The following is a 14,412-nucleotide window of genomic DNA, read 5'->3' as shown; positions in this document are numbered from 1 at the left end:
TTGAGGTCTCGCTTCAATCAGATTATGTTGGTTAACCCATACAGTGAAAGGGAAATCTGGGAGTTGAGATGCAAAAGGGTGACTGTGATGTAAAGGGGGACTCTGTGCACTGTAATGTAAAGGGGGATTCTGTGCACTGTAATGTAAAGGGGGACTCTGTGCACTGTAATGTAAAGGGGGACTCTGTGCACTGTAATGTAAAGGGGGACTCTGTGCACTGTAATGTAAAGGGGGAACTTTGTGGACTCTAATGTAAAGGGGGAACTCTGTGGACTGCAATGGAAAGGGGACTATTTTTATTATATTCATATGATTAGAAATGTAAAATACTAACAAAATATATGTATAGTTCATAGTATTAAAAAAAATAGTTGTGCACCGCAGAAGTGTACATGTTTGACTTGAAGAAAAGGTGGCAACCCAAATGGTACAATGTAAAAAATAAATGATTCCAGATCATTTTTTACTAACCTTTTTATGGACATTCTGGTGTAGTCCAGAAATTTGTCTTCATGGTCACGGAGGTCTTGGTACATCACCCAAAATTGCCCTCTTTCTTCCCGATCAGCAATGACGGGGTGTATCCAAAATCTGCGTTGCCTCTTCCTTTTTCTCTGCCTCTCGTTTACAAGATATTGGCTAGCAGTGGCTGCTGCCATGAACAAAGCCATCTCGTCATCACTCATTTTCACAATGGAGTCAGAAGCACAAGGATGACCCGGAAGAGGAATTATCACCCAGGAAGAGGGAAAAAAAACCTTTCACATAGCAACAAATGATGACAGAGGTGATCTATTTTACTATTGGTCAAAAAAAAAAAAAAAAAACGCTGGACGTCGCTCTGCTCAAACGCGCACAAACGCGCGCAAACGCGCACCAAAACGCGCGAAAAAAACGCGCGTAAAAACGCCTGGTAACGCCAACGCCTAGGTGTGAATGCAGCCTTACTCTCGTGCAAGATTTTATCCCATATACCATATCGCTCTAATTCATTGTCCTTGATGTCCATGCAATGTTTATTTAATAAACCAGCATTATATGCACTATAAGCGTTTTCCATTATCTTTTAAATCCACATGATGTGATTATTGAGATTGACCACTTCCCACCCGACCGTCATTCTGCCATAGGCCGGGTGGGAAGTGGTTGCATCATCCTGACTAGACTTCATATGACATCAAGCAGGATAAGCCTCGATCGTGCCCCCGTGGGGACGCGGGACGATTGGTGGTGTGTCACTCTGACACACCCCAATTCCGATCATGGTAAAGAGCCTATGACATAGGCTCTTTATTACATGATCGGCTGTGATCAATCACAGCGTGTAAACCAGGAAGTGCCGGTAAACGTCTTTCCTAGGTTTGCGCTGACAGGGAGAGCTGATCGCCGGCTCTCCTGTCAGAGGGGGGGTCTGCGCTGATAATCAGCACACTGATTATCAGTGAGGTGCCCATCAGATGCCAGTCGGCCCATAAAAATGCTAATCGGTGCCCATCAAAGTGCCAATCTGTGCACATCGGTAACGCCTGTCATTGCCCTAAACAGATAACCCACGGTGCTGCCCATCAGTGCCCATCAATTCTACAATGACGGTGTTTCATTAGAATTGGTAACGGAAGTGACGTTCTGTTGCCGCCATCTTGCTACACCCCCCGCACTCCTCCATAGTAAGGATACACTGAGAAGGGGGAAAGCGGACATCTTGTTGCACCCACCAGAGTTTTGCATTTTCCACTTATATTTAAAAGGAAAGTGAGTTTATATTGTGTAATATAGTACTTGGAACTCCGTCTAACTGGTTAGATATTGAATTGTAAAAGCAGCGAACTTCTGTCAGATTAGCAAACCTGTGAGATGAGCAGGCTTGCCGCTGCTTTTAAAATTCAACATAATAGTCAGACGGAGTTCTAAGTACTGGATTTCACTCTAAAAACTCACTTTATTGTTAAATATAAGTGTAAAATGCAAAACTCCGGTGGGTGTAACAAGATGTCCGCTTTCCCCCTTCTCAGTGTATCGTTACTATGGAGGAGTGCGGGGTGTAGCAAGATGGCAGCGACGTAATGTCACTTCCGTTTCCAAGCTGGAGGTGTGCCTCTGTGTGTCTGTGTAAATCCAGGAAGTGAACAGGCAGCAGCTTCAGCTGCCCACAGTTAAAATGGCTGCAGCCAGACTTCGTGGGGGGAGATTTCTGCAGCATATTTGGCAAGTACAGAATCACAGTATATATAAAATAATGTGCCAGGTGGTTGGAGGGAAGCTTTAGAATGGCAAAGATGTTTTTATTACAATTATGTGAGCAGACAGCAGTTCCTTTTAAGGTTAAACCGCTTCTCCTCTAATTTTATTGTGTGGCCCCCATGTCTTCTTACACTTCCTGAGAACGAACAGTTTTCTTCCTACACAGGGATCACCATTGAGATCTTTGTATATTGCTATCATATCTTCTCAACATCCCATTCACACCTCCGCGACAAAACGCCCGACGCCGGACGCTCGTGCCGCTGGAGGGGAGAATTCCCATTGCTGTCTATGAGAGGGTTCAAATCTCATAGACGCCGTACGCCTGCCGCCTGAAAAAAAGTCCCGGACCCTTTTTTTTCAGGCGGCATTGGCGTTCGCCCATACAATGCAATGGGAAGGCTTTGTTAAAAAAAAAAAAAAAAAAAAGTTACACACTCGCGGCAAAATACGCCGCGTACGCGGCGTATCTTGTCGCGGAGGTGTGAATGCAGCCTAAGCGTCTCTTCCAGTGGCGGCTGGTGTTTTTGTTTTTTTTTTGGGTGGGGGGGTTGTTTGCCCCCCATCCCAGCACCTGACCCCCTGCTGTTTGCCGGTCCATCGACACTTACCTGATCAGCAGGGCTCATCGGACAGGGGGAGACAGGCTGCAGCAGGATGGCGTCTTCCTCCTATGGCTCTAATCAGGTGCTACAAAAAAACACCCCAGCCGCTGGAATTCAGGCGCCCGGCATCCGAAAATGGCCCGGACACCTGAATAGGGGGTGGCAGCGGTGGCCATGGATAAATTCATGCTATGCATGAAGCTATCTATTATGCATAGAGGGGAGGTGGCGCTGCCCCCGAGCGCCCTTAATGTACGGGCCGCCACTGGTTTCTTCTCCAGGGAAGATACATTTGCTTGTACATGTGCTTGTAGCCATTCCTAACTAAAGTCCTCCCGTTCCCTTATTAATTTTGCTACCCTCCTCTGGACTCTCTCCAATTCTAGCTCATCCTTCCTCAGGACCAGAACTGGACGGAATACTCTAGATGTGGCCAAACCAGAGTTTTAAAGAAAGTGTCAGGATTATCGTTTTATCTTTAGAGTAAATTCCCTTTTTTTTTATGCATGCTATAGTCTGCTAGCTTTGCTTGCTGCAACTTGACATTGCATGATCTAGATATTGCAGCAAGGCGGTACCCTGCCGGTGATTCCAGTCAGGGATGGGCTGATGTTGGTGAGATCTGGCACAGAGATGCCAAGTTGAGTGTAGCAAGAGGCTACTTGCTGGCAGCACTGAGTTGCTGAGCATCTGATCTGTGGGAGACAGACCAAGGCCTGAAGCAGGAGGGCTGAATATTGTTTATTCCTGAATGAGGACTAAAAACGAGGGAAGCTACTGTGTTTATTTTTGAACCTTTCCATTCCTTTTAAATAAAAGTGGACTGCCATGCAGTCTGAAGTGCCACGTTTCTGATAATAGAATGCACCACTAGAGTCTAATCACCCTAAATATATATATATATATAATATATATATATATATATATATATATATATATATATATATATATATATATATATATATATATATATATATATATATATATATATATATATATATAAATATATATAAAAAATGTTGTAGCGTTTATGTCCAGCCAAGGGTAAACACCAGATATTTAGCATCTCATCCCAAATAGTCAAATGTTTAACCACTTCCATACCAGACACTTACGCACCTTCCCGCCCAGGCCAATTTTCAGCACTGTCGCAATTTGAATGACAATTGCGCGGTCATGCTACACTGTACCCAAATGAAATTTTTTATCATTTTGTTCCCACAAATAGAGTTTTCTTTTGGTGGTATTTGATCACCTCTGCGATTTTTATTTTTTGTGCAACAACTAGAAAAAGACCGACATTTTTGAAAAAAAATATATATTTTTTGTAAATAAGTAAGTTTTCTTCTTCAATTATGGGCACCGATGAGGTGGCACTGATGGGCACCGATGAGCTGCACTGATAGGCGGCGCTGGTATGTTGAACTGATGGGCACTCATAGGCGGCACTGCTGAGCACTTATGGGGGGCACTGATGGGCACTGATAGGTGGGCACTGGGCATAGATGGACACTGGGTTCCACTGAGGGGTGGCACTGATGGCATTTCTGGGCCTCGTTAGTCAGTGCCCATGTTGCCAGTCAGTGCTCATTTGTGGGCACTGGTTGGCATCGATTGTATTTAAAAAAAAAATGTATTGTTTTTTTTATTTATTTTTGCTATTTGGGGGGCACTCCCTGGTTGTCCAGTGTGGGGATCCGAGGGGGGGCTGCGCTGATAAATCAGCGTGAACCCCCCCCCCCCTGTCAGGAGAGCCACCGATCGGCTCTCCTCTACTCGCGTCTGTCAGACGCGAGTGAGGAAGAGCCGGTCAACGGGTCTTCCTGTTAACATCGTGATCTGCGTTTACATCGTGATTCTGCGTTTTATTAGCATTTTTTGAGCCATAAGCTTTTGTGGGAGTATAATTTTGTTAAAAAAAAATGCTGAAAACACTATTGCAAAAAACGCAAAAAAAACAAAAACATGCTACAGCTTTCTACAGCTTTCCTCAAGAAAAGTGAATGTGTTTGACAGGTGGTGAGGAGGTGATATGTATATTGTCATACAATGAGGCTGGGTTCACACTACTACACTACTTTCATCCTACTTTGCTCTGCTACATTGGTCCTACATTTATCCTACATTGGTCCTACATCCATCCTACTTTCATGAACAGGATACTACTTTGGTCCGACTTCAATGATATTCAATGGGCCTGAAGTAGGATCAATGTAGGACCAAAAGTAGTACAGGGAGCATTTTCAAAGTCGGACCGACTTGTGTAGGACCAGTTAAGACATTGATTTTCACACGTCATGCGACATGAGCTCCCAATGTCGAAGTGTTTGTCGGACAAGTGTGAACCCGGCCTTAAACAAATCTTATCAAAGACTTTCAGACTGAGGCCCGGTTCACACTGCTGCGTCTTTAAAATTGCGTTTTTTTTTTTTTTTTTTTGCTGCAAATTTGAAGGGATTTTGCCACCATTCGCAGCCGCGATTTTAGGGAATGCCAGTCCTATAGAGCTGAATTCGCATCGCACACAGATCAAACTCGCACAGGACCCTTTTTTTTTTAACTCCGCTTAGATTCGCAATGCATTGATTTGAACGGCACTCATGGAAAACTATGTTGGTAAAATGACTTGCGAATTTGAGTAATCGCAACGGATCAAATTTTCAATAGAATTCGCAGCAGTGTGAACCTAGCCTCAAATAAAATACAAGTGTGTTTTTTCCAAAAATAACACAGGTCTCTGCTCGTAATGTGAATCGGTTAACAAAATGTAGAGTAAATGAACAGAAGAGAAATATAAATCAAATCGGTATTTGGTGTGAGCGCTCTTTGCCTTCAAACCAGCATCAATTTTTCTAGGTACATACAGTTTTTGAAGCAACTCGGCAGGTAGGTTCTTCGAAAACATCTTGGAGAACTAACCACAGATCTTCTCTGGATGAAGGCTGTCTCAGATTCTTCTGTCTCTTCATGTAATCCCAGACAGACTCAATGATGTTGAGATCGCTTTCAGGACTCCTTGTTCTTCTTTATGCTAAATATAGTTCTTCATGATTCTGTATGTTTGGGGTCGTTGTCCTGCTGCAGAATAAATCTGGGGCCAATCCTACACCTCACTGATGGTGATATTGGGGAGATTATACTCATGTGGCAAGTGCTTTTCCATTTAATTGCACCAATCAAAACAGCATTTAAGTGCATGACAGCCTACTTTTATTAATCATTGCGTTCTTCCGCATCAATATGAACAGTCAAACAAAAATACCAAGTCACCTGACTTTGGCAGCACCGCTGCTGTTCTTGCCGATCCCTCTGACTGTGTTGTCCAGCTGTACTGGTTCGCTTGGCTCACTTAGCTTTGTAGACGCGGCCCCCCGCTGCACAGCCCACTCCTGGCTTAATATGGGTTCTCCTGATACTCTGATAGGAGCCCACCTGACTTCTGGAATGAGACCTGTCTACTGGCTGGGGCTCCTCTGACCCCTGGGCAGGGGCGTTGCTAGGTGGCAAAAAGACCAGAGGCTTCAGCCCGCAAGTCCAAGGCCGGAACCGGGGGGGGGGGGGGGTAGTGGTGTTTGTATGTGGCGCAGCGTTTTTTTTTTGGGGGCTGGGCGGTGGAGTTGTGTGACTTATTATCAATGCTGACCACTGACCTACATACACTGATGGTAGTGACCTACATACACTGATCTATCTGACCTACATACAGTGACCTGCATGACCTTAACACCAGGGCTGTGGAGTCGAGGAGTCGGAGTCGGGGGAAATTTTGGGTACCTGGAGTCGGCAAACAATGCACCGACTCCTACTAAATTTAGATTGGAATAAAAAAAAAAAAAGCAAGTTTAAATGTCCCAATTCACAAAAAGTTATAATTAATGACTTCTCTACTGTAAGAATAAAGACCAATGCATGCAGTGCCTCACGTAACCGCAATCTATGTAATGTAACTATACATCAGAGGTAATGTATATACCGTATTTATCGGCGTATACCGCACACTTTTTTCCCCTTAAAATAAGGGGAAAATCGTGGGTGCGCGATATACGCCGATACACACTTCCCGCGCTCAGTTTGAATGCCTGCGCCGACATATACCGAGCTCGTGCTCACACATAAATGTCACAGAGCGTGAGCACGAGCGAAGCCGAGCCTGGCCGAATGTAGCCGAGTGTACTGCACTCGGTATATGTCGGCGCAGGCATTCAAACTTTGAATGCAGAGGCAATTCTCTTCCTTAGAACTATACATTGAATTGATTTGCATTTGCCAAGCCTATAACTACATTTCAAGATTAATATACTGTAAACCATTTCTAGGTTTTACAGATTTTGTTTTTGGTTTATTATAGATAAGCTTTGTTTTTGTTCTAAAACAACCAAATAATGTGGTTTGTATTTTTGAACTGGTAAAGATCCTGTTCCTGATGTTTATGCCTGCTGCTACAATCCAGCCACTTGATTGATTAATATTTTTTTTTTTATAAAACGTTGTTTTCATTGTGTTTGTCTTTTGCTTAAACTGTGCAATACAGTAGACTGTTGGCTTCCCAGCCAGTAGTCCTGTGGTAAGTTGCGTTTCTTTCCCTCAAGGAATGTATAAAATACATTCGCATATTAATACAGAGGAGTCGGGGAGTCGGAGTCGGAAGTACATAAAACTGAGGAGTCGGAACATTTATCTACCGACTCCACAGCCCTGCTTAACACACAGAGAAGAGAGGAGAGCCGCCCGCCCGAGCAGGGATATTGTTCGGTGGCTGCATTTGAAATTCCCACCTTCTGGAGACTGCAGGCTATGATGGAAGTCACGTCGAACGTCCCCTGGCATTGGTGCTGCAGGCTCCAGAAGGCGGGACCTATGGTGCTCGGCCACTTTCGGCCGCACTAGGCTGCAGCCGCACTCGGCCACTTTCAGCCACACTCTGCCACACTCCGAGTCGGTCACAGCCGCGATCAGATCGGTCCCGGGCACCGGCGCTCGGGGGCCAACAATAGAAAGCATTATGCAATAGACTCAGGGCTTTTCAGGGTCCCATTCGGGGCTCCAGCCCCCCAAGCCCGGCCCTCTTGACTCCCCTGCCCCTTGGTGAGACCTTCTGGGAGCTCTGAGCTATCCTCAGGCTTGAGTATACTGTTAAAATCTGGACACAGGATTAAGGGCCAGTTCACACCAGACGCAGTAACGTACAGTTTCGTGTGCATTTTTTCTGCACTAAAAATGCAAGTACAGTGTTTTCCATGTATTCCAATGGCTCTGGTTGGCTAGTTGGCAGAAACTGACTATATGGTGTGAACTAGAGCCATTGGAATACATGGAAAACACTGTGCATGCATTTTGTGCAGAAAAAAAGCACACGGAACTGTGTCTGGTGTGAACTGGCCCTTAGTTCCTGTTCACACTGTTGGAACAGTGGATCGGTGGTTAGTTCTCCAGGATGTTTGGAACAACCTACCTACTTAGTTCCTTCAAAAACTGTGTAGAAGAATTGATGCTGTTTTGAAGGCAAAGAGCGGTTACACCAAATATTGATTTGATTTAGATTTTTTTGTCTACTTGTTCACTTTGCATTCTGTAAATTAATAAAAAATTTAAATGTATATCTTATACTTTTTAAAGCCTTTTGCACAGTAAAGCCTTTTGCACAGTACTGTGTGTGTGTGTGTGTGTGTGTGTGTGTGTGTATATATGTATGTGTATGTGTGTGTATATATATATATATATATATATATATATATATATATATATATATATATATATATATATATATATATATATATATATATATATATATATATATATATATATATATATATATATATATACTAGTATCGGTACCGAGCATAAGTGGGCAAGCTTACAAAATCTACAGGGGATCAAATAATTATTTTCACTAGGGTTGTCCTGATACCGATACTAGTATCGGTACTAATACCGAGCATTTGCCTGAGTACTTGTACTCGGGCAAATGTTCTGATGCTTCACCCGATACATGGGCAGTCAGGGTGATCAGTGTGGTGGGGGAGTTACAAGCACTGATCACCCTGTATAGATTTAAAAGTCTGACATTGGGGTAGGAAGTTCCATAGGATGGGCGCGGCTCAGGAAAAGTTCTAGAGGCAAGCATGAGAAGAGGTGACAAGAGAGCTAGCGAGCAGGAGGTCTTAGGAGGAATGAAGGGAACAATTGTGTTGGTATTTTGAGAACAGGTTAGTGATGTAGCTGGGGGCCAAGTTGTGGATGGCTTTGTCAGTTGTGGTTAGTATTTTGACTTGAAATTGTTGGGTGAGCGGAAGCCAATACAGGGATTGGCAGAGAGGAGTAGCAGAAGCTGAATGGTTGGTAAGGTGAACCAGTCTGGCAGCGGTATTCATGATGGACTAAAGGGGGATAGTCTATGTAAAGGCAATACAATGAAGAGGGAGTTGCTGTAGTCGAGACAGGAGATGACCAGAGAGTGGATTAGAAGCTTTGTGGTGGCATTGGATAGAAAGCGGCGTATTTTGTAGATGTTGCCGAGTTTGAGGCGGCAAGATTTGGATAGTGATAGGATGTGGGGCCGAAAGTGTTCAGAGTCCAGGATAACACCTAGAACCTTGGCATGCGGGGATAGGTTGATAGTTGTGCCAACACCCTGGCGTGCATTGATAGTTGTGCCATCAATTTTGGCAAGAAAAACCGGGGAAGAGACGTGGGGGAGGATATTTTTTTTTTTTTTCCTTGGTAATTTGCTTGTTTTAACCTGCAATTCCCTGGCCTGATCCCGTCATTACAAGGCATGGATTAAAATACCGCTTTTGCTTTTGTGGGATTTCTAATGAGCTCTTTCATCATAATACTGAAAACCACAGCTGTGGATTTAGACAGATCACATCAAAGACTTTCAGACTGAAATAAAAATAAAAGGAGTTCATAGATGTTTTATAGGGGAAGGCTTTGTACAGATTGTGATATTTTAGCTGAGATCCATGAAGTGTTGGGCGGCCCCTGGCGGGAGTAGAGGTCACCCGAGTAGTGTACATTTCCTCTGTGGTTTAATTACACACAGTACAGGTAATTAAGAATTCTAGGAGAAAAGCTTCACAGTTCATTCGTTGCCTGTCAACGGTGACCGCTAATTTTTGCCAGGAGAGGAAGTGATGGCAAATCTCTCCATCAGGGATTTGGAACTTATGTTTTTATTGATGTCAGTGTGACATCTGCTCCCCACATTCCTGGTGTCCCAGAAACGGGAAGCAAGGGAAAATCTCCTTAACCGAGTTACAGGAAGAAATAAAAATCTGGCACAAATGTTTACTCCCGATTATATCTAAATTAAAGCGGTTGTATAGTCACAAAATGTTTTTTTTTTTTTTTCCCCACCTGTAAGGTAAAAGGCATAATAAACTAGTATGCACTGCATACTAGCTCATTATGAAATACTTGCCTTAGAACGAGGCGTCGGTATCTCATCCGATCCACACGAGTGTTAGAATGCATCCGACATGCGCATGCACATACACGCGGGCAACGGCAGATTCTCACACGAGCCAATGCGCGTGCGCATCGCACGGCGTGCACGGGCAGGAGCGTGCCCCTAGCCACAATTGGCGCCAGACAGCCTATTTAAAGAATGTTCTGAGTTCTGACAAGTGCTGACTAGTCTTCAGCTGTGTCCTGATAATCTGAACTCTGTTTAACCCGGCTTGATTCCCGTTGCTGTACCTTGGCTTTCCTTGACCCTGCTTTTGGACTCTGATTACTGGTTCCTGATCCTAGCTTCCCATCTGACCTTGCTCCTGCCTATGCCTTGTTACCTCGCTGCCCGCCTGTTATCGAACCTGGCTATCCCTGTGACATTGCTCCTGTCTCCTGCTTGGCTCAACGCTGTCTCCGAGTGCCTGTGCTGGCTATCCATCCTATCAGCTTTCCTGGGTACAGCTCCTTTCCGGATGCTTTGCCTGCAACTCCACTTACAAGTTCTGCACACAACACCTACAGGCACTCTTGTTTCTCCTCACCCTAGCCACCATCTGTTCCACCTTCAGTGGGGCTTGGGTTGGAGATGCAAGGGAGGCCGACCTCATCATTCCAGACTCCTACCAGGTACGTGACACCGAGGTAACTGAGATGTTGCCTCGACGTGTCTTCTGGGTATAGCGGCTCCAGCGCTGTGAGTGGCTGGAGCCGCGATGTCACTCGCGCGCAGGAGACTTCTTTCCGGCAAGGTCTGGCATCTGCCGGGCCTTCGGCCGATAATCCCCTGTGCGCATGTGCCGCTGCAGTCAGTGGCTCATTGCTAGGGGAATATCTCCTAAACCGTAAAGGTTTAGGAGATATTTTTTACCTACAGGTAAGCCTTATTATAGACTTACCTGTTGGTAAAAGTTAAAAATGTGCCTATACAACCGCTTTAAATAAAAATGTGTCTGAAACCCGCAGGACTTGGCTTTCCTGTGCAGTGCCTGCAATGTCATCTAGGACTTCGCCCATATGATTGACGTGCCTGAGAATAACTCCACCCGGCGGATAAGGCGCGTCACGACTTTCCGAAAGTAGCCGAACCGCAATTCGGCTCTATACGGCGCCTGCGCACCAACTAGGAGCCGTGTAGAGCTGACTGCGCAGGCGCCGTATAGAGCTGACTCGCAGTTCGGCTACTTTCGGAAAGTCATGACGCACCTTATCCGCCGGTGGGAGTTTTTCTCAGGCACATGAATTATATGGGCGAAGTCCCAGATGACATTGCGGCACTGCACAGGAACGCCCAGTCCCGCGGGAGCGAGTACCCGGAAGCCGGGAGGAAAATACAGATAATACCGTATGTACACTCCCCAAAAAAAAAAAACAGCATACTGTACATGTTTGAGGTATACTGAATGTAATGTTAGATACTTGATTTTTGGGTGAACCTCCGCTTTAAGCACATTGTATTTGTCTATTGCTGTAACTTCGATGAGGATCAGATCACATTTTATGGCAAATTACTGCAGAAAAACAGTTAATTGCAGGGGTTCACATATTAATTTTTTTGCAACTGTAAATGGTTGCTTTTGCTGTGTGGTGTGGCTTTGAAAATGGGCATGTGATTGGGGCTCAGTCTGGATGGATAGTGCCCGGGGACAATGAGGTAATGTATACACTATATAGAGAACAATCTCCACCCGCACACGGCTCCCTCTCAATAGATGTACAGTCACCGACACATTAATCAGTACACATATCTCTGAGTCGGCACAAAATGAGGCCACGTGGCTGGAAATGACTGGAAAGAGAGTTCATGGCAATAATCAATGTCCCGTTTTTGTGTTTTCAGAACAGATTAGAGGCTAAATCCAATCAAAACTAAAATTGTATCTGTTTGTAATTACTAGCACACTGTGGACCGCAGCATAAAATTCATGAGAGTTAATAGATTGGATATGGAATTCCCAGTTCTGTTTACTTGAGGCAACCAATTCGAAGCCAACTATTTACAAATGTCTAGAATATCTCCTAAATTATGTAATTTGAAATATCCGACCCCCCCCCAGAAGGCAGGGGGTGGGGATCTCATGTAACCCAGCACAACATAGAGCAGGGAGTGTAATTTGGGACCTGAGTGGAGGGAAAGGACAGCCCCCCTTTACACCATCTCATAGGAAAACATGCACAGCTGAAGCTGTCAATCACAGGCTGTGTACTGAGTGCCTCCTCCCTGTCCCCCTTGATTAATTGGAGAAGGCACAACCTGTCAGAAGTGACTAATGCAGATAGCAGAGGAACAAGATGGCAGACAGACATCATACTTGGTGCTTTTGATTGAGACAAGTGCACATTATAGAAGGATATGCTTTAAAGTTATACTAAACAGAGCCGTGTTCATTCCCATAATTCGTTCATATACTTGATGTATATCATGTCACTGTACTTTTTTTTTTTTTTTTTTTTCGTTCTTTTTTTCGTTCTTCTTTTAATTCTCTAAGTATCTTATTTCTGGAGTGCTGTTGTGTGGTCACATAATCTTGTTCTTTGGCATCTGCAAGAAAGATCCTTGGAAGTGACTTCTATTACTCCGCTGACGTATGCAGATTAGAGACTTGTCTGGCCAGCTCTGATTGGTGCTGAGCTGATCACATGACACAGGCAGGCAGACATTGTCCCGATGCTTGGCTGCTGAGATCGGGAAATGTCTCACTGCCTGTGATTAGCGCAGCGTGGTGCCGACTTCCTGGCGGGCTCTGCACGTGGACTGTGCGAACACGCCGGAGCTCATCCCTACTTGTAAGTAGTGGGGATTAATTTACAAGTTACTAGAATGCACTAACACGATCAGTTTGCCCTGAGGACGGTCAAAACATATGCTTGTTTGACCTCCAAAGACCATTAGGCCGCATTCACACCTGAGCGTTTTGTTGCCTGAAGCGCGACGCTCAAAAACGCTAGAGGGGAAAAAATACATTATTCCCTATGGAGATGGTTCACATCTCCACGCCAAAACGCCTGACGCCGAACGCCTGAAGCTCAAACAAGTTCCGGACCCTTTTTTGTCGCACGTATCGGACGTTTTTGACCGTTTCTATTTCCCATAGAAAGTAATGGAAACGCTCGATTCAAGCGACTAGCGTGACAACGAGCGTTTGCTACGGGCGTTTTGTCGCTTTAATCAATAGAACATTTCACCCAGGCAGAAGCTAAAAAAAATCTACCAACATAGCAACAAGTGGTGAAAAGATAGTGGGCCAGATTCAGAAAGATGTGCGCATCTTTCTGCTGGCGTAATGTATCTCCAAAACATTACGCCGCTGTAACTTTGGGCGCAAGTTCTGTATTCAGAAAGAACTTGCGCCCTTATTTACGGCGGCGTAAGGCCGCGTAATTCAAATGGGGATGTTGGGGGCGTGTTGTATTCAAATTTGCCTTGACCCCGCGTTTTTTGCGCTTTTTTTGAACGGCGCATGTTCGTGAAAACATCCCAGTGCGCATGCTCGAAAATCCGCCGCAAAACGTCATTGCTTTCGACGTGAACGTAAATTACGTCCAGCCGTATTCGCGAACGACTTGCACAAACGACGTAAAAAATTCAAAACTCGGCGCGGGAACGTCAGCCATACTTAACATTAGCTATGCCTCATATAGCAGGGGTAACTATACGGCGAAAAAAGACAAACGTAAACGACGTAAAAAAAATCGCCGGCAGAACGTATGTTTCTGAATCGCCGTATCTACCCAATTAGCATATTCCTTGCGGAATTATACGGAAGCGCCACCTAGCGGCCAGCCTGAAATTGCAGCCTAAGATACGACGGTGTAAGACACTTACACCTGTCGGATCTTAGGCATATCTATGCGTAACTGATTCTCTGAATCAGGCGCATAGATACGACTGCCGGACTCGGATATACGACGGTGTATCAGGAGATACATTTTTTGGAAAGCAAAAAAATGCATTCGGCACGGATGTTCAGAGGCATTTGAAACGCCTGTAACTGCTTTTAAGCGTGGTAACTCGCGTTTAGCTGTGTTTCGTTTACAGGCTTTTTTGATTTTTGACTGAGGGGGGAAAAAAACGCTTCTAAACGCACACGCGTCGTGTAAATATGGAAAAGCG

General features: G+C 44.7%; 1 protein-coding gene across 4 annotated transcripts in view; it reads left to right on the top strand.

Annotated features, from left to right (window-relative positions):
- Nucleotides 1-14,412, top strand: part of SLC31A1 (solute carrier family 31 member 1) — an 80,353-nt gene that overhangs the window by 9,074 nt on the left and 56,867 nt on the right. The window lies entirely within an intron of this gene.

This window comes from Rana temporaria, chromosome 9 (assembly GCF_905171775.1).
Source record: "Rana temporaria chromosome 9, aRanTem1.1, whole genome shotgun sequence".
NCBI lineage: Eukaryota > Metazoa > Chordata > Amphibia > Anura > Ranidae > Rana > Rana temporaria.
The sequence above is the reverse complement of the archived record's forward strand: the minus strand, read 5'-3'. Positions and strand labels throughout refer to the sequence as shown.